The 25,876-nt window shown below is 33.3% G+C and overlaps 1 protein-coding gene across 15 annotated transcripts in view; it reads right to left on the bottom strand.

Annotated features, from left to right (window-relative positions):
* The window catches only part of Grd (GABA-gated ion channel), a 292,539-nt gene that overhangs the window by 128,677 nt on the left and 137,986 nt on the right, over nt 1-25,876 (bottom strand). The gene's annotated exons all lie outside the window — the stretch shown is intronic.

Raw genomic sequence — 25,876 nt, 5'->3', positions numbered from 1 at the left:
TAATAAGTTATAATAATCATAAATAAGAGTAACAGCAAATTACTAATGAATTTGACAGAAAAAAACGGCATAGTGGAACAAAATTATATAAGGTAACAAATTTTCTGTTAATATTATTCTAATTATATGTATGTATGAACATTGATTTCTTAGTTTGTAACTCGTTACAATCAGCGTATCAGGTATCCCCATAATTATAATCGCTCACGACTTATCATAACCGACGGTAATGTCATTCGTTAAAAAATGTGTTGTAAACATTTTTTATACATTAACATGATCGTGCATTTTTTATTTTGGACACAGTATAATGAATGCAATGTGTGAGTATGACGATATATCGATTATGTACAATGTACATTGTACAATACATCGATTGGATATCAATGCGGTTGTTTCTGGAGCCAGCGCGAAATATAATCATTTGAGTTGGTTGTGAGGACGGTTGTTATAAATAATTACTCATTCGTTATTGTGATTTTGTTAAGGGGGGCGATACCTTTAGAATCTTGAAAAATTAAACAAATTTTTTTTCTATAAAATGTTAGTGTAACATTTTAAAAATATTGTCTTAAAATTTTAAAGTGAAATACGAAGCCCTTTTGAAGTTATGGCCGACTAGCGCCGCGAGTATTCACGCGTTCAGTGCGGAGGACTAAAACTTTAAACGCGTTTTTCTCAAAACTACATTTTTACAATTGGTGTGGCTGATAACTTAAAAACTAGTTTATCAATCGCGCTCAAATTTTTTGCACATATCCATGACAATAGTATCTAACATATGAACCTAAATTTATGAAATAAATTGAACATTAAAGTCCTTTTTTATTGCAAAATATTGCAAAAATTTTTAGTAAAATTCAAAGTTTTTCTTTAAAAGCGCGCCATTTCTTTAATTTTACACATTTTGCACATTTCTGAGGTTCATCTACTAACTGTGAATGTTAGTTTTCGAAACATTGTCCGCAAACTTGCTTCAGACCAATATATCTAAAGCTAGAACCCACACCGATTCACGAGACGCGCCGAAACACTTCCAGAAAGGATTGTTATAATTCCGCCATTTTTAAACGTATTTAAAAACAAAAAATATTGTGTAATAGGCAATAGTTATAATAAATTACATCTGAAATTTCAAAAACGCAAAACAAAGATATCCTATACAAACAAATTCACAAAAATCAGCTTATTTTCATCGGTCTAAAGGTATTGCCCCCCTTAATTACCGATGTACTTTAAAAATTATTAAATCCTGACATTATTTTATAGTCCTATTCTTACGTTTTTTGTTTGCCTCTTACAGTGTTGGTAAATTATTGCTGAATAATGTAAGTCGTTAAAACCATATAATGCGTAACTTTAAAATATAAAAGAACTATGATACCATTACTTTAAAATTCATGTTACATTACAGTATAAATAATTGTATAAATAACTTCGATATAATGCAATAACAGATATTACAAAGCTATTTATTTTTCAAGAAATATTAGTTTTATTCGATGATAGTAACGTTTTTCCTTTTTTCTTTTTAGCCAAGATGTTTGCGTTGCGTAACAAAATAAAGAAAATTTTTTACCCTGCTTTTCTAATCTGAAATTTATAACCTTTCATCTTTTTGTTAAAACTTGTTCACATAAACTAGTAAATGTAGTTAATCTTGAATCTTCAGTAGTTTTACTCAGACATCCTATGGATTCGTTGAACATCAAAAGAATTAGTATTCCAAAAGAAGATAATAACATTGAACCAATTAATTGGAATATTATTGAAAGTCTTCTTAAGGAAAAACTTAATTATTCTAAATATATTATAACTGTTTGTACTGGAGAAGTGAAAATTCTACCTTTAATTCGAAGACCTTCAATTATAAAGAAATTTCATGAGTCAATTATAGGTGGACACTTAAGCATAAAGAAGCTTTATAGAATTCAAGAAAAGTTTTTTATTGACCGCTGATGAAAAAAGAAGTAAGAACTTTCATAAGTACTTGTTTGAGCTGCAAAACAGCCCATGCAAATTACTAATACTCCAAAGACAGTTTTTGAAAAAGTTCAAATGCGTAAAGAAATAAAGAAATTCGTAATGCTGTTTTTCCTGTACAATCTCCTTAACCTCGAAATAAAATCCTATCTTCCAGAGCATCTTCCTGCGATTTCCTATCAAAACCATTCCTTGCATTCATAAAACATGACTACATGCTTTATTTTACAGATAGTGTCTTTAACAAGTTTAGTCCAGTAATCTGTTCCGTTGGAAACTTTGTATCAACAATTTTATCAAAATATATGCTGTAACGTGCGAGGCACGTTTTGCCCTGTTACGAGTGGCCACAAGGCCCGCCGGGCCTTACTCCTTCCCCAAGCAACACCCTCGCCGCTGGGGCGCGAATGGAGAAATGCATGCGTTTTATTTCTTTTTTTGTTTTTGTACGCTAAGTACTCTCCCCCTCTCTCTCTCGCATGCGACAGCGGACTCGGAGGAGCCAATTCTCGAGTGATGGAAGCACGGAGTGGGCGCCCATGGAACTCCAACCACCTGCTGACAGATCGTCGAGCCACTCGTCAGCCTCCACGGGGGCAACCGACAGTCAAATCCCTGCGGAATGTAGGTCCTGCGGACCAGCCACCAACTGAACGAGATCCCAGGACTAGGACCCTCGAGGTCGAGCCTTCTAACGGCACCTAACCATTCCGTAACGTTTTCTTTTGGGTCATTCCACGCCAAATCGATCACTTTTGGAAGTCACCATCTCCGAATTTGCTCTAATCAAAATATGTTGTAGTCCATGTGAAATTAGGGGGTGTATAAGTCATTATTTTGCCGGTTTCGAATTTGTTAACGAATGACAAGCCGTCAAAGTTTGCAATTTTTGCCCATTTTGGCGAAAATGGGGTCCACTTGGGAATTTTTTTCTCAGAAACTACTGAACCGATTTAGCTAAACTTTTTTTTTGTTTTATTCGTGAAGGTTTGGGCTATTTTAAAATATTTTTTTTAACTTTGTCAATTTGTTATAAAATGTTGAAAAATTTAAACAAATTCTTTTTTTGCGTTTTTCTTAATGAGGGGCATAAAGGGTTAAAATTAAAAAAAAATATGTTCATATATGCGCAAAGCTTTGCAAACTTCCATTGCCTGTTATTCATAAAGCCGTTAAAAAATGAGTTTGTAAACAATATGCCTGTTTAATATATTCACTTTGTATTACATAATTAAATGCTACGTTTGATAATCCCTAATTTCACATGGATTACACATATTTCGATTAGAGCAAAATAGGAGATGGTGACTTCCAAAAGTGATCGATTTGGCGTGAAATGACCCTTTTACTGTATATTTTGTCTCTAGGGTCAGCATTTCGTCTTTTTCCACGATCCCAACGGGGGCGTGATCCCATTTTGCGTAAGACCGCGTGCCCCCTTCTTATATCTCTTGCATATTTTTTTTTGTTCCGAAAACTCCCGCGAACTCCCTTTCGCAGTTGGCGAGAGAGTTCCTTTATACCGTACCCTGTACCGCGTGGGGCTCTTTTCGCTTCGTTTGTGTGGCCCATTTCGGGCCTGCTTAAAGATTACCGTTTTTATATACTCGCGGGTATTCTATTCTTTCTTTCGACTACCCTTGATTTCTTCTCCTGTCAGAGCTACCAAAAGGGCGAATACCCCGGACGAATGCGTAAGCCCTGGCGTCTGAAATTATAAATCATCCGTGGTTGTGGACGTAACTATACGTGGAGGGCCACTTTCACTGTTCCTCAACCGATACGTTACAAAATGCGTTAAAAAACATCACAGTGGATCATACCGATAACGTCCTCCAGATAATTGTTGTTTCGGCTCCTATGAGGTTGGCCATGAGTCTTGGGGACGTACGCCCGCCGGACCTGGCTGGATTCATTTCATCGAATGGATGTGACACGGACTCCAGAACTGGAATTCCTGCGAGTTTAGTCCAAATTCTGTTTGGAATTGCTTGTTATTCTGTACTCATGAGGTTTGGGAAGGTGCCTATGCAAGGGGTAAATTGGGATCTAAAGAATAAACTATAGCTCAGATTTCTTGCAATGGCGAAATCGGGAGGATTGCGTGTTGGAAGGGATTCTGCGTAACCCAACCAAGGCGCTAGTTTTATCGCGGTGGGCACAGCATCCGGATGAATTAAGCGGAGTACTTTACGATATTAAGCTGTAAAATAATTTTGATCAAACATGGAAAGATTATAGAACCCGGAGTACTTGTAATTATTCGAATTATTTAAGACGCAAAAATAATTTAAGTAATTATTGTAAAATGCATCAGTTAAGAATTAGGTCAATACTAACCATACCGACATATAATGCTCATATACTTTGAAATGAAAAATATAGTACCGACATAAATAAACGTGTAACAGCGAGAGGACAATGTCCGGAATTGGTTTAGAGCCATCAAATTTAAAGAGTCCCTCAACATATTTCGGGACTAGCTTTCGCGTGATTATTTCACAATACCGACGAGTTTGTTTTTTTTTTTCGAAAATACGAAGTATTTTTCCCATAAAACCTTCAGGAAAGCTCGAGGACGACGCATTTTATTAGAGACTTGTTAGAGAATGTGAAGAGAGAAATCGGACGACAATAATTTTTGTAAAAGTTTGTGTGTAAAGTATAGCCATCCTTACAAACGGTAAAATATAATCGAATATACGCACTAATACTTTATGTCCATAAAAGTGAACACAGTTTTCAAGTAAAGCATCTTAATAAATTTTTAAATTTAAAATAAAACATTAAAACCAGTTATTTGAACAAATTGGCACGATCAGAGTAAAAAAAGCGATTTGTGTGTGGCATATTTAAGCAATTATTCTAATTCTAACTGATAAATATGCAAATTACATTTATCTTATGTGTTTATCCTTCATAACAACAATTAAATGGAGCAATTATAGACGGAGCAATTATGAATATTAATATTTTTCACGTTTTTCAGAATAAAATTGTGTAAAACACAATGTAATTTGGACTATATTTATTAGCTCAATAACAAGTTTTGAACGCAGAGATTATCGAATGAAACAAAGACAGACGCTGTGATTGTGGCAGTACGCAAAGATCTAAAAGCCTGTTTAATTTTTTACGGTGCTAATTTTTGTATTGTTAATAGATTTTTGATACAGCTTTTTTCATCATATTTCTCTGACTAAAATGAGATCAAACATGGCGTAATTTGGGACACATTTTCTGATAATAATTTATTGTAATCATTATTGTATTATATACACTTATAGGGTATCCAGTAACTAGTCGTACGACCAGAAAGGGAGTGATTCTACATAAAAAAATTAATCGAAAATGTGGAATAAAATTTTTTCATACGAGGCTTTGTTTTCGAGAACAATAGATTTGAAAACTTGTCGAGTACGCATGTATTTGGTGTGCATTCGGCTTGGCAGATTTCGCTGTATACTATCTTTATTCCCTTCCGTAGGCATATACAATGTTTGTAAACCTGGAATATATCAAGAGTCGAGGCCACAATATTCAGGAGTAGTATCGCTCAGTTTATAAATTGTTGGTAGTGTTTTCCATGTTGCATATACAGGGTGTTCGGCTACTGGTGGGCATAATTTTAGAGGGTGGTGGCTGGGGGGATTCTGAACAGCATTTTCCTTTGCCAAAATATTGGTTGAGATCTGGCGCGCAACAGAGTGAGCGACAGCTTCGAATATAACGGCCGATCCTCGTCGTAAACAAATGTATCGATACTTATGGTATAACATCGGTATAACATCTGAATATAAGATGTTTATACATTTAGCGCGTCACCGCAGCGCGTTCCTCGGAAGAAATAACGCAGATATAAGAGAAAAATCGATTGCCACTACGAGACGAAATGATTAGTTATATGAAAAATAGATCGAACAGAAAAAAAATGTATAAATAAAGCATATGCATAATAAAAGGCCTTTTTTTAATAAAATGTACTGTTTGTAATATTTGCAATAACTCTACATATTCTTTAACGTAGATATAGATTTAATGATAAAAAAATGTTACATACTTACAAAAATAATTTATATGATTACTTTAATGCTATTCCTGCAAGAGAAAAATATTCGATGGTCAGGTATAAGAAATAAAATCCGTATAGACGTTGAACTGTGTTTATTTTGTTAAATGACACTTCTAGTCAAGGATAAGTTGGATGACAATGTTTTACTACATGGCCTGCTTTTTTCAAAAGCAACGTTTGAACTTCGGGTTAATGAAAAACTTTAATAAGCAGAAAATATATTGTCAAACCACACGTGTTCAACTTAACATTTTTTTCTTTCGAGTTTTCTAACGGTCTGTCTTTTATGTTTGAGTATCTACGTTTATATTTTAGAAGGAAATAAGAAATCACAAAAAGAAACAGTCACAATATATTTTGTTGTATGTAATATAAATTTATGAAGTCACACTTGATTTCCGTATCAAGTATGCGGCATATTTTATTGAAACGAGTTATAGAATATAATACCACAGAATATTATAGATTTCCAAAGATTAATTTAAAATAGCAATAATTATGTTGTACATTTTAATACAGGAAGAATTTGGAATTTAATACTATATAAACACATTTTAAAATTATCGATAATTTTTACATTGTTCCTTTCAACGATTTAAATCAAATCGGCCTAACGTAATTTCGTTGCCTACCGATTCGCATTCTTCTGTCCTATTCTCACGCTCTTTCCTCGTACACTTTCTCTGTTGCTTCCTTTCAAAGCAGCTGTTACAATGATCCTCTTAGATGTGCTGGTTGTAACCGTATATTTCTTTAAATATCTGTAAAAATAAAACCTACTACGCTGATTGCATAGATGCATTAGTACAATACTAGTTTAAAGAGCGTATAGATTTACTGAATTTAAAAGTTTGTATGTTTTATTACTACAGAAATTAAGGTACAACACCTACTACTAAAAATATAGCACACAGTATAAAAATTGCAGTAAGAAAATATAACATGCAGTGTAAGAAATGCTTTGTACTGAATATTGCTATACGTACTTATGTACTGTATAATATTGTTGTACGTACTTTTGTACTGTATATTGCTATACGTACTTATGTACTGTATAAAATTGATGTACGTACTTTTGTACTGTATAGCGCTATACGTACTTATGTACTGTATAAAATTGTTGTACGTACTTTTGTACTGTATATTGCTATACGCACTTATGTACTGTACACCGTTATACGTACTTTTGTACTGTATTTTGCTATACGCACTTATGTACTGTATAGAATTGTTATGCGTACTTTTCTACTGTATTTTGCTATACACACTTATGTACTGTATACAATTGTTGTACGTACTTTTGCACTGTATAGTGCTATACGCACTTATGTACTGTACACTGTAATGCGTACTTTTCTACTGTATTTTGCTATACGCACTTATGTACTGTATAAAATTGTTGTACGTACTTTTGTACTGTATACTGCTTTACGTACTTATGTACTGTACACTGTTATACGAACTTTTCTACTGTATTTTGCCATACGCACTTATGTACTTTCTAAAATTGTTGTACGTACTTTTGTACTGTATAGTGCTACGCGTACTTATGTACTGTATAAAATTGTTGTACGTACTTTTGTACTCTATAGTGCTACACGTACTTATGTACTGTATAAAATTGTTGTACGTACTCTTGTACTGTATAGTGCTACGCGTACTTATGTACTGTATAAAATTGTTGTACGTACTTTTGTACTCTATAGTGCTACACGTACTTATGTACTGTATAAAATTGTTGTACGTACTCTTGTACTGTATAGTGCTACGCGTACTTATGTACTGTATAAAATTGTTGTACGTACTTTTGTACTCTATAGTGCTACACGTACTTATGTACTGTATAAAATTGTTGTACGTACTCTTGTACTGTATAGTGCTACGCGTACTTATGTACTGTATAAAATTGTTGTACGTACTTTTGTACTGTAGAGTGCTATACGTACTTATGTACTTTATAAAATTGTTGTACGTACTTTTGTACTGTATATTGCTATACGCACTTATGTACTGTACACTGTTATGCGTACTTTTCTACTGTATTTTGCTATACGCACTTATGTACTGTATAAAATTGTTGTACGTATTTTGTACTGTATAGTGCTATACGTACTTATGTACTGTATAAAATTGATGCACGTACTTTTGTACTCTATAGTGCTATACGTACTTATGTACTGTATAAAATTGTTGTACGTACTCTTGTACTGTATAGTGCTACGCGTACTTATGTACTGTATAAAAACGGTGTACGTACTTTTGTACTATATAGTGCTACACGTACATACTTATGTACTGTATAAAATTGTTGTACGTACTTTTGTACTGTATAGTGCTACACGTACTTATGTACTTTCTAAAATTGTTGTACGTACTCATTGTACTGTATAGTGCTACACGTACCTATGTACTGTATAAAATTGTTGTACGTACTTTTGTACTGTATAGTGCTATACGTACTTATGTACTGTATAGTGCTATACGTACTTATGTACGTTCTAAAATTGTTATGCGTACTTTTCTACTGTATTTTGCTATACGCACTTATGTACTGTATAAAATTGTTGTACGTACTTTTGTACTGTATAGTGCTACACGTACTTATGTACTTTCTAAAATTGTTGTACGTACTTTTGTACTGTATAGTGCTATACGTACTTATGTACTTTATAAAATTGTTGTACGTACTTTTGTACTGTATATTGCTATACGCACTTATGTACTGTATAAAATTGTTGTACGTGCTTTTGTACTGTATAGTGCTATACGTACTTATGTACTTTATAAAATTGTTGTACGTGCTTTTGTACTGTATATTGCTATACGCACTTATGTACTGTACACTGTTATGCGTACTTTTCTACTGTATTTTGCTATACGCACTTATGTACTGTATAAAATTGATGTACGTACTTTTGTACTGTATAGTGCTATACGTACTTATGTACTGTATAAAATTGATGTACGTACTTTTGTACTGTATAGTGCTATACGTACTTATGTACTGTATAGTCCTATACGTACTTATGTACTGTATAAAATTGATGTACGTACTTTTGTACTGTATAGTGCTATACGTACTTATGTACTTTATAAAATTGTTGTACGTACTTTTGTACTGTATATTGCTATACGCACTTATGTACTGTACACTGTTATGCGTACTTTTCTACTGTATTTTGCTATACGCACTTATGTACTGTATAAAATTGTTGTACGTATTTTGTACTGTATAGTGCTATACGTACTTATGTACTGTATAAAATTGATGCACGTACTTTTGTACTCTATAGTGCTATACGTACTTATGTACTGTATAAAATTGTTGTACGTACTCTTGTACTGTATAGTGCTACGCGTACTTATGTACTGTATAAAAACGGTGTACGTACTTTTGTACTATATAGTGCTACACGTACATACTTATGTACTGTATAAAATTGTTGTACGTACTTTTGTACTGTATAGTGCTACACGTACTTATGTACTTTCTAAAATTGTTGTACGTACTCATTGTACTGTATAGTGCTACACGTACCTATGTACTGTATAAAATTGTTGTACGTACTTTTGTACTGTATAGTGCTATACGTACTTATGTACTGTATAGTGCTATACGTACTTATGTACGTTCTAAAATTGTTATGCGTACTTTTCTACTGTATTTTGCTATACGCACTTATGTACTGTATAAAATTGTTGTACGTACTTTTGTACTGTATAGTGCTACACGTACTTATGTACTTTCTAAAATTGTTGTACGTACTTTTGTACTGTATAGTGCTATACGTACTTATGTACTTTATAAAATTGTTGTACGTACTTTTGTACTGTATATTGCTATACGCACTTATGTACTGTATAAAATTGTTGTACGTGCTTTTGTACTGTATAGTGCTATACGTACTTATGTACTTTATAAAATTGTTGTACGTGCTTTTGTACTGTATATTGCTATACGCACTTATGTACTGTACACTGTTATGCGTACTTTTCTACTGTATTTTGCTATACGCACTTATGTACTGTATAAAATTGATGTACGTACTTTTGTACTGTATAGTGCTATACGTACTTATGTACTGTATAAAATTGATGTACGTACTTTTGTACTGTATAGTGCTATACGTACTTATGTACTGTATAGTCCTATACGTACTTATGTACTGTATAAAATTGATGTACGTACTTTTGTACTGTATAGTGCTATACGTACTTATGTACTTTCTAAAATTGTTATGCGTACTTTTCTACTGTATTTTGCTATACGCACTTATGTAGTGTATAAAATTGTTGTACGTACTTTCGTACTGTATAGTGCTAGACGTACTTATGTACTGTATAAAATTGATGTACGTACTTTTGTACTGTATAGTGCTATACGTACTTATGTACTTTCTAAAATTGTTATGCGTACTTTTCTACTGTATTTTGCTATACGTACTTATGTACTGTACACTGTTATGCGTACTTTTCTACTGTATTTTGCTATACGTACTTATGTACTGTATAAAATTGTTGTACGTACTTTTGTACTGTATAGTGCTATACGTACTTATGTACTGTATAGTCCTATACGTACTTATGTACTGTATAAAATTGATGTACGTACTTTTGTACTGTATAGTGCTATACGTACTTATGTACTGTATAAAATTGATGTACGTACTTTTGTACTGTATAGTGCTATACGTACTTATGTACTGTATAGTCCTATACGTACTTATGTACTGTATAAAATTGATGTACGTACTTTTGTACTGTATAGTGCTATACGTACTTATGTACTTTCTAAAATTGTTATGCGTACTTTTCTACTGTATTTTGCTATACGCACTTATGTAGTGTATAAAATTGTTGTACGTACTTTCGTACTGTATAGTGCTAGACGTACTTATGTACTGTATAAAATTGATGTACGTACTTTTGTACTGTATAGTGCTATACGTACTTATGTACTGTATAAAATTGATGTACGTACTTTTGTACTGTATAGTGCTATACGTACTTATGTACTGTATAGTCCTATACGTACTTATGTACTGTATAAAATTGATGTACGTACTTTTGTACTGTATAGTGCTATACGTACTTATGTACTTTCTAAAATTGTTATGCGTACTTTTCTACTGTATTTTGCTATACGCACTTATGTACTGTATAAAATTGTTGTACGTACTTTTGTACTGTATAGTGCTATACGTACTTATGTACTTTCTAAAATTGTTGTTCGTACTTTCGTACTGTATAGTGCTAGACGTACTTATGTAATGTATAAAATTGTTGTACGTACTTTTGTACTGTATAGTGCTATACGTACTTATGTTCTGTATAAAATTGATGTACGTACTTTTGTACTGTATAGTGCTATACGTACTTATGTACTTTTTAAAATTGTTGTACGTACTTTTGTACTGTATAGTGCTATACGTACTTATGTACTTTCTAAAATTGTTATGCGTACTTTTCTACTTTATTTTGCTATACGCACTTATGTACTGTATAAAATTGTTGTACGTGCTTTTGTACTGTATAGTGCTATACGTACTTATGTACTTTATAAAATTGTTGTACGTGCTTTTGTACTGTATATGGCTATACGCACTTATGTACTGTACACTGTTATGCGTACTTTTCTACTGTATTTTGCTATACGCACTTATGTACTGTATAAAATTGTTGTACGTACTTTTGTACTGTATAGTGCTATACGTACTTATGTACTTTCTAAAATTGTTATGCGTACTTTTCTACTGTATTTTGCTATACGCACTTATGTACTGTATAAAATTGTTGTACGTACTTTTGTACTGTATAGTGCTATACGTACTTATGTACTTTCTAAAATTGTTATGCGTACTTTTCTACTTTATTTTGCTATACGCACTTATGTACTGTATAAAATTGTTGTACGTACTCTTGTACTGTATAGTGCTACGCGTACTTATGTACTGTATAAAATTGATGTACGTACTTTTGTACTGTATAGTGCTATACGTACTTATGCACTGTATAAAATTGTTATGCGTACTTTTCTACTGTATTTTGCTGTACGCACTTATGTACTGCATAAAATTGATGTACGCACTTTTGTACTGTATAGTGCTATACGTACTTATGTACTGTATAAAATTGATGTACGTACTTTTGTACTGTATAGTGCTATACGTACTTATGTACTGTATAAAATTGTTGTACGTACTTTTGTACTGTATAGTGCTATACGTACTTATGTACTGTATAGTCCTATACGTACTTATGTACTGTATAAAATTGATGTACGTACTTTTGTACTGTATAGTCCTATACGTACTTATGTACTGTATAGTCCTATACGTACTTATGTACTGTATAAAATTGATGTACGTACTTTTGTACTGAATAGTGCTATACGTACTTATGTACTTTCTAAAATTGTTATGCGTACTTTTCTACTGTATATTGCTATACGCACTTATGTACTGTACACTGTTATGCGTACTTTTCTACTGTATTTTGCTATACGTACTTATGTACTGTACACTGTTATGCGTACTTTTCTACTGTATTTTGCTATACGTACTTATGTACTGTATAAAATTGTTGTACGTACTTTTGTACTGTATAGTGCTATACGTACTTATGTACTGTATAGTCCTATACGTACTTATGTACTGTATAAAATTGATGTACGTACTTTTGTACTGAATAGTGCTATACGTACTTATGTACTTTCTAAAATTGTTATGCGTACTTTTCTACTGTATATTGCTATACGCACTTATGTACTGTACACTGTTATGCGTACTTTTCTACTGTATTTTGCTATACGTACTTATGTACTGTACACTGTTATGCGTACTTTTCTACTGTATTTTGCCATACGTACTTATGTACTGTATAAAATTGTTGTACGTACTTTTGTACTGTATAGTGCTATACGTACTTATGTACTGTATAGTCCTATACGTACTTATGTACTGTATAAAATTGATGTACGTACTTTTGTACTGAATAGTGCTATACGTACTTATGTACTTTCTAAAATTGTTATGCGTACTTTTCTACTGTATATTGCTATACGCACTTATGTACTGTACACTGTTATGCGTACTTTTCTACTGTATTTTGCTATACGTACTTATGTACTGTACACTGTTATGCGTACTTTTCTACTGTATTTTGCTATACGTACTTATGTACTGTATAAAATTGATGTACGTACTTTTGTACTGTATAGTGCTATACGTACTTATGTACTGTATAGTCCTATACGTACTTATGTACTGTATAAAATTGATGTACGTACTTTTGTACTGTATAGTGCTATACGTACTTATGTACTTTCTAAAATTGTTATGCGTACTTTTCTACTGTATATTGCTATACGCACTTATGTACTGTACACTGTTATGCGTACTTTTCTACTGTATTTTGCTATACGCACTTATGTACTGTATAAAATTGTTATGCGTACTTTTCTACTGTATTTTGCTATACGCACTTATGTACTGTATAAAATTGATGTACGCACTTTTGTACTGTATAGTGCTATACGTACTTATGTACCGTATAGTCCTATACGTACTTATGTACTGTATAAAATTGATGTACGTACTTTTGTACTGAATAGTGCTATACGTACTTATGTACTTTCTAAAATTGTTATGCGTACTTTTCTACTGTATATTGCTATACGCACTTATGTACTGTACACTGTTATGCGTACTTTTCTACTGTATTTTGCTATACGTACTTATGTACTGTACACTGTTATGCGTACTTTTCTACTGTATTTTGCTATACGTACTTATGTACTGTATAAAATTGTTGTACGTACTTTTGTACTGTATAGTGCTATACGTACTTATGTACTGTATAGTCCTATACGTACTTATGTACTGTATAAAATTGATGTACGTACTTTTGTACTGAATAGTGCTATACGTACTTATGTACTTTCTAAAATTGTTATGCGTACTTTTCTACTGTATATTGCTATACGCACTTATGTACTGTACACTGTTATGCGTACTTTTCTACTGTATTTTGCTATACGTACTTATGTACTGTACACTGTTATGCGTACTTTTCTACTGTATTTTGCCATACGTACTTATGTACTGTATAAAATTGTTGTACGTACTTTTGTACTGTATAGTGCTATACGTACTTATGTACTGTATAGTCCTATACGTACTTATGTACTGTATAAAATTGATGTACGTACTTTTGTACTGAATAGTGCTATACGTACTTATGTACTTTCTAAAATTGTTATGCGTACTTTTCTACTGTATATTGCTATACGCACTTATGTACTGTACACTGTTATGCGTACTTTTCTACTGTATTTTGCTATACGTACTTATGTACTGTACACTGTTATGCGTACTTTTCTACTGTATTTTGCTATACGTACTTATGTACTGTATAAAATTGATGTACGTACTTTTGTACTGTATAGTGCTATACGTACTTATGTACTGTATAGTCCTATACGTACTTATGTACTGTATAAAATTGATGTACGTACTTTTGTACTGTATAGTGCTATACGTACTTATGTACTTTCTAAAATTGTTATGCGTACTTTTCTACTGTATATTGCTATACGCACTTATGTACTGTACACTGTTATGCGTACTTTTCTACTGTATTTTGCTATACGCACTTATGTACTGTATAAAATTGTTATGCGTACTTTTCTACTGTATTTTGCTATACGCACTTATGTACTGTATAAAATTGATGTACGCACTTTTGTACTGTATAGTGCTATACGTACTTATGTACCGTATAGTCCTATACGTACTTATGTACTGTATAAAATTGTTTTACGTACTTTTGTACTGTATAGTGCTACACGTACTTATGTACTGTATAAAATTGTTGTACGTACTCATTGTACTGTATAGTGCTACACGTACTTATGTACTGTATAAGATTGTTTTACGTACTTTTGTACTGTATAGTGCTACACGTACTTATGTACTTTCTAAAATTGTTGCACGTACTTTTGTACTGTATATTGCTATACGTACCTATACGTACCTTGTAATGTCGATGGGTATTGTAAAGCTGCCAGAAATTAAATTGTATTGTTCCAAAGATCCGGCATATTCGCACTCGCTTCCTTCCTCAATAATGTCGAGGAATCGTTTTGAACTTTTATTGCGAACGTTGCATTTCAATGTAAATGAAAAAAATAATAAAATCAGAACAGTAATTGATATGTTGAATAAAAATTTTGAAAAGTATTTTGCACCAGGCGAAATTGTTTGTGTGGACGATTCTCTGATTACTTTTCGGGATCGCATTATCTTCCAGCAATACATAATGCACAAAAGACATAAGTACGGAATCAAAATATTCAAATTATGTTCAGCACCAGGATATACAATCGCCTTCTAAATTTATTGTGGAAAAAAAATGGATACGGAGAAAACGACGCCTACCAATGTAGTTCTGTCGTTATGTAAAAATATATTTGGCAAAGGTCGTACGATATATACTGATAATTGGTATGCAAGTATCGAATTAGCCAAGAAGCATGTCGCTAAAAATACTCATCTTGTTGGAACAATGCGATTAAACTGCCGCGGAATTCCGAGAGATTTACTTACAAAAAAATTACAGTGACATGAATATATTGCTAAGGAAAGCAATGATGGATTGACAATATTGAAATGGAAGGATAAGCGTGATGTCCTTCTGTTATCAACGAAGTATTCTGATGAAACTGTGGTTATGCAGAAAAGAGGGAATATTGTTACAAAACCAAAGATTATTGTAGATTATAATGAAGGAAAGTCTTATGTGGATATCTCTGATCAAATGGCTTCATATTACACTTCTCTACGAAAATCAGTAAAATGGTACAAAAAAATTATATTTGAACTTTGCCTAAACACAGCTGTAGTAAATGCGTGGATTATATATAACAGTTTTACAAACCAAAAAATATCGAGCCTCGAATTCCGAAAAAAATTAGCCATTTGATGTCTTCTAATAATAATGATTCTCTACCCACGGGACCAAGAAGAAATTGTCATGAAATTAAAAAAAAGGAAGGCAACTTTAATTCGATAAGAAGGCGCTGTAAATTTTGTTACGAAAAAAACGTTAAAAATTTAGGTACCCAATCGGCGAGAAATTGTACTGTAAAAGTAACAACATTCTGCGATAATTGTATGGATAAACCACATTTATGTTTGCCGTGTTTTAACAGCATTCACTGTAATATCCCTTTGTGATTGTATACAACTTTGTCACATAAATATAATATTAAATATATTTCAACTAAATGTTTTATTTTAAACTTATATATAGTCATTTTAAAAAAATATTTTGCGAGAATGCGATTTGCCTGGTAAAGTAATGTTTAGCCAGATATTTGTTAAACTAATTCCTGGAAAAATAAATTTATTACTTTCTTGTATTATGCATCTTAAAATGTATACCCTTTCCTTGATAATTATGATTTTAACAGAAAACGTGTTAAAAAGTAATAATTCGTTACCCATTTCTTTCTACCCTCAGAACTCTAGTCTAGGGCGGGACGGATCTCGATTTCGCAATTTTCTGAACTAAAATTTGATGAGGTGGAAGCTAAGGTTTCTCACAAAAGGAATTTTTCACGTGCCGCTTTTCTGAAATCGAGATACGTACCATCCTAAACTGCAGTTCTGTAAATAGTATGCATAAGAAATTATTGTGCGATATTACTTTTTAATAAAATATCAGTGGCAGTAGGAATTTGTTTTACACATTTTTGAAAAATAGATATCTACTATTCTTTCCTAATCAAACACACATAGATACACACAAGATAGACAAAAGTCGACGAACTTCTGCAAGTCACAGTTTGAGAGTATTAGAATCGCATCAGAGTATCTTCTTCGCCGAAAAGGTATTTTTAAAAACTATCTTACGTCGAGACTGTAGTGTGGTGGCGTTCCGTCTCATTCAAAAATTAAATGAAATATTCGACAATCATATCAGTATACTCTCCATTTGGAGAGTAAGAAAGTAAACATTCTATTCGATAAGTATAAGAGAGACGGGAAAACGATACAAGAAATATGTTGCGGGCTTGACTCCCAATGTATTCCATGTGTAACATCCCGGGAAAAGTTTCTTATATATGACAGTCCTATGTTCAATTTCATTACCCGCTGACAGGAATAGTTAGTTACCGACAATAATAGACTATTACCGACAGTACATTATATACCAATTACCTTATGTATTCAGTTCAACGGTCGGTAACAGATATACAGGGTGTCCGCGCCAAAGTGTTACACCTTAATATCTCATGAACTATTGATGTCACGAAAAAGTGCTTATATGGAAATTGCAGGGTAAAAGAGGCCCTATGTTTTGGCAGAAGCAAAATTTTTTTATTGTTATTAATGTAAAAGATATGATGGTGAAGTTTCGTTTTTTTAAATGGAACTATAATTCTTTCTCGATCAAGTGATAGTGCTTTTCAAGACGAATTCATCAAGGTTTTATGTACTTACCCGATTTTTATTAGTTTTCGAGATATAACGCTTAGAAATTTACTGATTTTCAGCAGTGACATCTCGGTTTGACGAGTAAGTCATAAAAACGTTCTTATTGTTACGGTAAGTGCCGCTGGTTTGACTCTGCCTGCCGAAACAGATAGGCGGGGTGTATGGTCAAAATGGCAGGTCCGAAGAGTAAGGAACGTGAAAACTATTGTCCATTACGATTTAAGTTTTCCGTATCGAAGATGATATTAATTGTAATTTGGAAGGTTGGGACATTTATTTAAATGTTTCAGTACAAGGTAGGTATAAAGACAATTTAACAAAAAATAATATGCAAAAAATTTATTCCACGTGCTTTCCGCTATTTGAAATACAAGTTTGTATACGTTTTACAAATTCGCTCTCGACGTTTTCCATAATTTCGCACGGGATATTTACGCATGCATTGTGTATTCTATTTTTCAAGTCAGTTATATTGTTAAATTGTCTTTATACCTACCTTGTACTGAAACATTTAAATAAATGTCCCAACCTTCCAAATTACAATTAATATCATCTTCGATACGGAAAACTTAAACCGTAATGGACAATACTTTTCACGTTTCTTACTCTTCGGACCTGCCATTTTGCCCATACACCCCGCCTATCTGTTTCGGCAGGCAGAGTCAAACCAGCGGCACTTACCGTAACAATAAGAACGTTTTTATGACTTACTCGTCAAACCGAGATGTCACTGCAGAAAATCAGTAAATTTCTAAGCGTCATATCTCGAAAACTAATAAAAATCGGGTAAGTACATAAAACCTTGATGAATTCGTCTTGAAAAGCACTATCACTTGATCGAGAAAGAATTATAGTTCCATTTAAAAAAACGAAACTTCACCATCATATCTTTTACATTAATAACAATAAAAAAATTTTGCTTCTGCCAAAACATAGGGCCTCTTTTACCCTGCAATTTCCATATAAGCACTTTTTCGTGACATCAATAGTTCATGAGATATTAAGGTGTAACACTTTGGCGCGGACACCCTGTATATATATATTTCTTTTATTTTCATTTTCAATAATTATTTTATATTTTCAAAGGATAATGTAATTTACAAAGACAATCAAATGTTAAGTTAATTCATTTAAACCAAAATTAATGCATTATTTTATAGTTACTCTAATAAATGTATAATTCTACAGTACTGATTCGTAATAAGCAACTCGCTCGGGTCTGGCGAGTTGCTTGTTACGAATCAGGTATATTTTCGGCTTGCCTTTGTTCCCGAGCGCGAGGACGGTGACGGCGTAGAAAAAACAGGGGGTTGGGTGTAGCGGTATACTATAAAGTAATCGGTCGCGCGGCGATGTTATTCTTTAGACAAGGACAGAACATAGCATGCTTTCCCTTTTTAATAGTAGTAAAATTTCATGAATGGAAAAATATACCGGATTCGTAACAAGCAACTGCCCAAACCCAAGCCAGTGGCTTATTACGAGTGGCTTATTTCGAATCGATGTAGAATCAGATGAATCGAATACGTTGCAATTCCTAATTTGTCACACTTTGCCTTATCTTTTTACAATTATGTGAATATAAACATATACCTACATAGCAGTTTAAGAAATATTGATGTCAAAAAATAGTAGGTCATCGCCATTACTGCGACAATAAAGCAATTCGGAAAAAATTATGGTTGAACGAGCAGCTAGTTTTATGATCATTTCATTGTACATAGTTCATATAGTATTATATATTGTATATAGTGTATTATACTTACATAATTTTTCCTTCAACTTTTTTTTATTTTTGTTAAAAAAATTAATTAAAATTATAGATAAAAATGTACCTCAAATTATTGTTCACTGTCAACCATTAGATTTAAAAAAAAATGTCATATTACGACAGAATCGCTATGTATCAGAATGAGAAAACAATATAATGTACCGGATTCGTAACAAGCAACTGGCCAGATCCGAGCGAGTGGCTTATTACGAATCAATGTAGAATTAAATGAATGAACGACAGAATCGCTATGCATCAGAGTGAGAAAACAATATATATGTTCTGTCCTCTTTCCACTAAACTGTTCGGTCGACCGTGAAAATTTATGACTTCTTCGGTTTCGCGGACCTCTCACTCTTTCTTGGATCTCTCACTCAGCGGCCGACTTCAAACAAAGAAGAGGGGATAGAAATTTGCTTGTTACGAATCACAAAACTGTTGCTTGTTACGAATCAGTACTGTATATGGAAAATTCTGTAATGCGATGTGCCTACGTGCCGCGATGCTCGCCCCGAATTTCCTAGTATTCTCGCGTAATCCTAGAGAAGGATAGGAATATATTTTACAATTTTAATGTTATTAGTTATTAAAAACCATTAGTTAAACAAATCAGTTAATGCATATCAGGCGTACTAATATTATGTTATCAGGAAATAGAGTCAGATGTTAGTTTATTGCAGTGAATATTGTAAATTATAATATTGTTCAATGGAATGTTCTAGAAACACCGTATGCTTATACATTTAGCTCCGATCCGTATACAAGTCGTGCGTAGTACATAGAGGAAGACAGAAAATGCAATTTCATTAAAACACTACTAAAATACTACTTTTATATCAACAACATAAACCATCGAGTAGAATGCGATATTGATAATGTAATTAAATCGTTCGTTTTCATAATTAATGCCTAATTGCGAATTTATACGACAATTATATATTTCGACGATATGGGGGTTTTCCGAGAAATTGCCAGACTGGCAAGTATAAAAGGTCGAGCGAAACATGCCTAAATCACAGAACAGTTTTCGAAGTCGATCGAGCTAGAAGTCTACAGATAAGTAAAACCGGAACAGTTTTCGCTGTCAAGAGCCGCAACGATTCTTAATACTTGACTGGTAAAGCGGGTATACGCCATTTGGATACTTGGTCGTGGGTCATTCTAGTAGCCAGTGAACAACAGGCTCCCCATTTAAACGGTCTCGTATCTGAAACTCCTTTAGGAGAGTGCTATACTTAGCGCCAAGAAAGGCTAAGATATCGAAACGATAGCTCTCAGCTACTCAAATTTGATTTTTCGTCGGATTGCTAACGCGCCATCAGATTCTCGGAGCTCGCTCTGGGTCGTTTCGTAGCTAGCTAACGCAGGCTCCCCATTTGAGCGGCTTGGTCTCTGAAGCCCGTGTCTTTTGGGTGGCAGGTCAGCAATCACGATTTTATAATTAGAGTCAATTGATTTGCTACCCTGCTAGACTTATGGTATACTGTTCATCCTATTCTGGTATCGTTGGGTCGTTTTAGTAGCTGGCTAACGCAGGCTCCCCAATTAAGCGATCTGGTTTTGGCTGTCAGTGTTCGTTTTGACAAAAAGGGTCATGGACAATTAGCTGTCGAGCCAGATTAAAAGAGTAACTGTTCCGAGGAAATAATTCACTTAGATTCAAACAAACTTTGAACTTGAATTAGTAAAAGAATATTGTTCTGTCATCTGCGTAATTTCCGTAGTCGACTACACCGCGTTAGATATCAGATAAAATCATTAATCTGTCTACCTTTGCGAAAGCGTATTTAGGTACACTTAGAGAATCACACTTAGGTCGTGTTCCTCGCTGCGGTAGACTATAACGCGCTAATATTATTAATTTCATAAAAGAATAATTCATTATATATACTACAAACGTATTAATCAAGATAAACTTTGTAATTGCGATAGCGTTCGAAACCGAGAATCAAATCTTATAGAAAACCGAATTCAGTTAATTATATAAAAGCGAAGTTAGCTTCCTCCGAAATCAGACTTAGGTACGATATAATATAAAGTATTAACTATCGAGAGTCATTTTGTTAGAATCACAATTACCTATTATGTATTGTTTAATTTGCCAAATTCTATTATTTCTATTATCAATATTATATCAAAGTCTATTTAGTTTCTTTTGATCAAACCAGTATACTTTTCATATTTTGTTATTTGTTACTTGTTATTTGTTAAATTCATCATCTTCGTTATTTTATTGAATAAACCTTATTGTTGAAAGATATTGACCTGTGGATTTCACTCCTTAACCGCACACCACACGCATCCCACAATCTTTACATTTAGTTATTTTCCAAAACGAGTCGTTCAGTTGGTAAAAGCCGCTCTTTACCTTACTAGCGCTAGTAACTATCTAAATCTAGGTTCCAGAGACGTTACACATGTATATAAACATTGAATATGTTTATAGAAGAGAATAAAGATAGTTTACAGCGAATAACCCCCTTTCCAATCGGAACACCAGTTACGAAACACTATGTATATGTTCGAAATTATGTCGTGTTTGCTCTTATTTTACGCAGGAAAATGTCACAAATGTTGGTAACAGTTTCATAAAAGAAAATAGAAAAAATGATTTTATTCTTGCATTAGATTGATTGCTTGTTCCACCGATATGTTCCTGTTTGTTTACGTTCAATCACCTTTGCTCGCTGTCCTTTTCTACATTCGACAAAGCATCAATCAATGTAGAACCTGTATGACATAAACGACAGTTTAGACACGAAAGATTTGATTATATCGAATTATTTGTGCTTAGCTACATTATGTATGCACTCACAGAGCCTGGTATCTGAGGTGGAGTGTAATTTTGTACATATTTTTTTATTGAATATTCTTTTAAGTTGAACAGGAGCGCGATCATAAACACATGATAAATTAGAATTAATCCTCTCGAACCAGGGAATAACTGAGAATATACAATCAAACTCCAGGGCCAAAGAAGCCAAAGAACACCAGCCAAAACCTACCCCACATAAGGAAATCATTCACCGTCAAAAAGTGGAAATCCAGGAAGAATGGAATAACATATGGAACTCCAAACCAACCAAAATTCACACTGTTATTTCAAATTTCTTCCAAGACACCCCACACGAAATCACATGAACAGGAAAGAAAGAAAAAATGTTTTCGATATCGTTGACAAACTAGTATCCATGGATGTGCAAATTAATTGAAATACTCTCTCGATAATGCTACTGTACAGTTTACCAAGCAGTTTCGAAAATTTTAGATGCGCAATAGAATCTTGCGATGCACTGCCAAATGCTGAGCAATTAAAAATAAAAATTGTTTAAGAATATGAAGCGCGCAATCAGGTAATCGTTAACGAATCAGGTGTGATGTTCGCTCATGGCAGACGCAATCCAAATTCGAAATACAGCACAAACAACGCATCAACATCGCATTGTGTTAAGAATACGAAAACATCATTTACAAAAACAACTTACCATCCTAAATACAAATATTCTTTCCATAAGATTTTAGGACATGAATACGCTGACTATCGTAAAAGGAAGACGCAAGAAGCAGAAAAAGTAAATAAGACAGAAGTTGAAAATTTCGTCACGGATGTTGTTCATTATTCGTCTTCCGAACCTCCGCAGATTTTAAAAGGAAATCAGTGGTGTCTTGATGGCAGATGCACGTCTCATTTATGTGTTACGAGCCGGAGGGGTCACAGCCGCGTGGCTGGGGGCTGTATTTTGGTCAAGGTAGTGTTACTAGGCTAACTCAGGTTTGTTACTTAATCTGAGCGCCAAAGGAAAATAGACGCGGGGATGAGCCGACGTATGGCTAACGCCGGGTGCCCCAGGAGGTTGGTTATCGTGAACTAGCCGACGTATGGCTAACGCCGGGGGTCACAGGATTGGTCAAGACGCGGGGATGTACCGACGTATGGCTAACGCCGAGTGCCCCAGGAAAATGATATGTGAACTAGCCGACGTATGGCTAACGCCGGGTGTCACAGGAAATGTTAGTAGTTGTGCTCGTAACAAAGATATGCCAGTATACCTCGAGCGGCTAAGATATACCGACTGGTGGGTTTGTTAGGACTTTGGTTATAAATTGACAAAGGCAAAAATTAAGTTTAAAAATAAAAGTTGAAAATATATTCTTTTCCCAAAACCGGAATTACAAATGATTATGTGTATTTGTCGGTTAAGGTGATTTTTTACAAGAAATGTTCTTGACTTGATTTTACTTGAGTTTAAAATGTTTCGACTCCGACAAAGCGAGAATCTAATCCTGCCTAGTTTTAACGAAAAACAAGCGAAACGGGGACCCGAAAGTACTTTAGAAAAAATGCCTAACAGTAAACTATACGTACTGTATGGTTATCAATGTTGCTCGAAGGGGACTCTAACCCGATCTTGCTCAAAAGTGACTTAGTTTTAATTCAACGTGAAAGACTCTAACTAAACTCTGACAAAGGTTCCTCGTTAGTCCACGTTCGAGAATTAACTGGGTCCGAGGCGTCTTCACCACAACCCTTTTTATAAGACCTCGACGTTGATGCGACGTAAAACCCTTACATAAAAAAAAATTATTATTAAGACAATCGTATACTGTCTGTAACACACAGTTACAACAATTGCGATATCGATGAGAAAATAATAAGAAAGTTAAACGAAAGTCCAACATTATGTATCCCTAAAATAATTCCTGCATTTTAAAAATCTATAGAAAGGAAAGTATCCCGATACTGTGTATTAAATATAAAAAAAAGGCAGTAGATCAAATTTAAAATTTATCCCATTTTTGCTTTTAAAAGAATAAAAAATATGAATCGAATATGTAGAAATTTAATACAGTTTATAAAGGATCGTATATTAGTGAACTAAAGCAAAACGAAGTTCTCTTTTGAAAGAATTGATTTCGGTATAAGTAAATCTGATTAAACATTTGATAATTTTGTAACGAAATAAAAGTAGGGACATGTACATTTTTCTCAATTGAATGTGTTGTTTTATTAAGTTTTAGTTAAAATAATTACATGCAAAATTATTGTTTTTTGTTTAAAAAGGACAAAAAAATAATGATTTAATGTGGTGATGATATGGAAGTAATGGTAACATAACGTTTCTTAGGTTTATTTGTTCTCTCATTAAATTTTTAATGACTCTGAAAGCAACATTTGTTAGCACTTTCTTCTCCTTGCAGGCTCTACCCATTCTACAGCACTAAGACGATGGCAATATTAAGAATTTTATAAGAAAAAAAAGCCTGCCGAGTTTTAAACTGAACCGTACTTTTAGCTTAGAAGTTTTAAGTGGTTATGTTGGTATTAAGACATACGCATCATAATTATGTTTCATGTGTTGCAAACCCAATGCGATCGTGGCACTCAACGTTATATACACCCTTGGACAAAAAGATAGCACATGTGTGCTATCATTAATTTCTTGAAAACTACTTAGAATTTTTTAATGTAATATATACCATTCTAATTGTTACATGACAGAGAGAAGGAACTTCTTAGTAAATATGGTTGACCTTGCTAGGTTTTTGAGCAAGCAGAAGAAATATACAAATAGTGCCGGCGAAATGATAGCACATTCACAGAATTTATACATATATTTTCATAAAAAAGAATGTTACATTGCAATTAATACAAAGTTAATAATGATAAGATAATAATAATAATCCGCCTTCATTTTCTATTACTTCGAGTACCCGCTTTGGTAAGGATTTGTATAACATTTTAATTGTATTTTGTGGCAAATTATCCCAATCTATCTTAATAGCTTTTTTTAATTGTTTAATATTGTGATACTGTTTCCCATTCTTATATACAGCACGTGCTAGTTCTCCCCAATAATTTTCAATAATATTCAGGTCCAGGGAGCGCGCGGACAACGGTAAAACCGATACGTTTTTCTTTGAAAAAATTGTTCTTCGACTTTAATTCGGAGAATTGCAGCACTGCCATGTTAAAAAATAAATTTATCAGTGGTAATTCGTAGTGCGTGTTCATTACTTTGTTTTGAGATTAAATTTATATATTTTTGAGAATTTATTTTTTCTTCAAGAAACTGTACATTTGTTTTGCCTTTGTATCCATTCCGTTTAAATTCCAGCCCAGATCATTACACCACCCTCACCCATTTGTCGTTGTTTTTTCACTAATCTTTCTTTTTTTTAAATCGTGGTAGTAAAATGAAAATGTCAGTAAAAAAAATACATTTCCATTTCTTCGAAGACAATTTTTCGTGTTCCGCATTGGAGCCGGCGGACAGTGACGAAAAAGGGCGAAAACGTGGACAAAACTAATATCTTCGATAATTCTGAAATTATTCAAATGTTTTTTGATAAGATGATTGTATTAATATTACAAATTTATTATTTGTGTCGAAAATCGAATTTTGATTTGTTAAATAACTAATACGGTTAGTTAACTTGTACGTGTGAATTTTTATCTTGGAAACTATTTATCGAAATTAGTTCAATCCTTTTTCATTTTAATCTTGAATGTTTGAACTATCATAATAATATTTTTTTTCTTTGACGAATTAA

The sequence above is a fragment of the Megachile rotundata genome, chromosome 2, assembly GCF_050947335.1.
Source record: "Megachile rotundata isolate GNS110a chromosome 2, iyMegRotu1, whole genome shotgun sequence".
In the NCBI taxonomy this organism is placed as follows: domain Eukaryota; kingdom Metazoa; phylum Arthropoda; class Insecta; order Hymenoptera; family Megachilidae; genus Megachile; species Megachile rotundata.
Note: the sequence above shows the minus strand (reverse complement) of the source record. Positions and strands in the feature narration are given on the sequence as shown.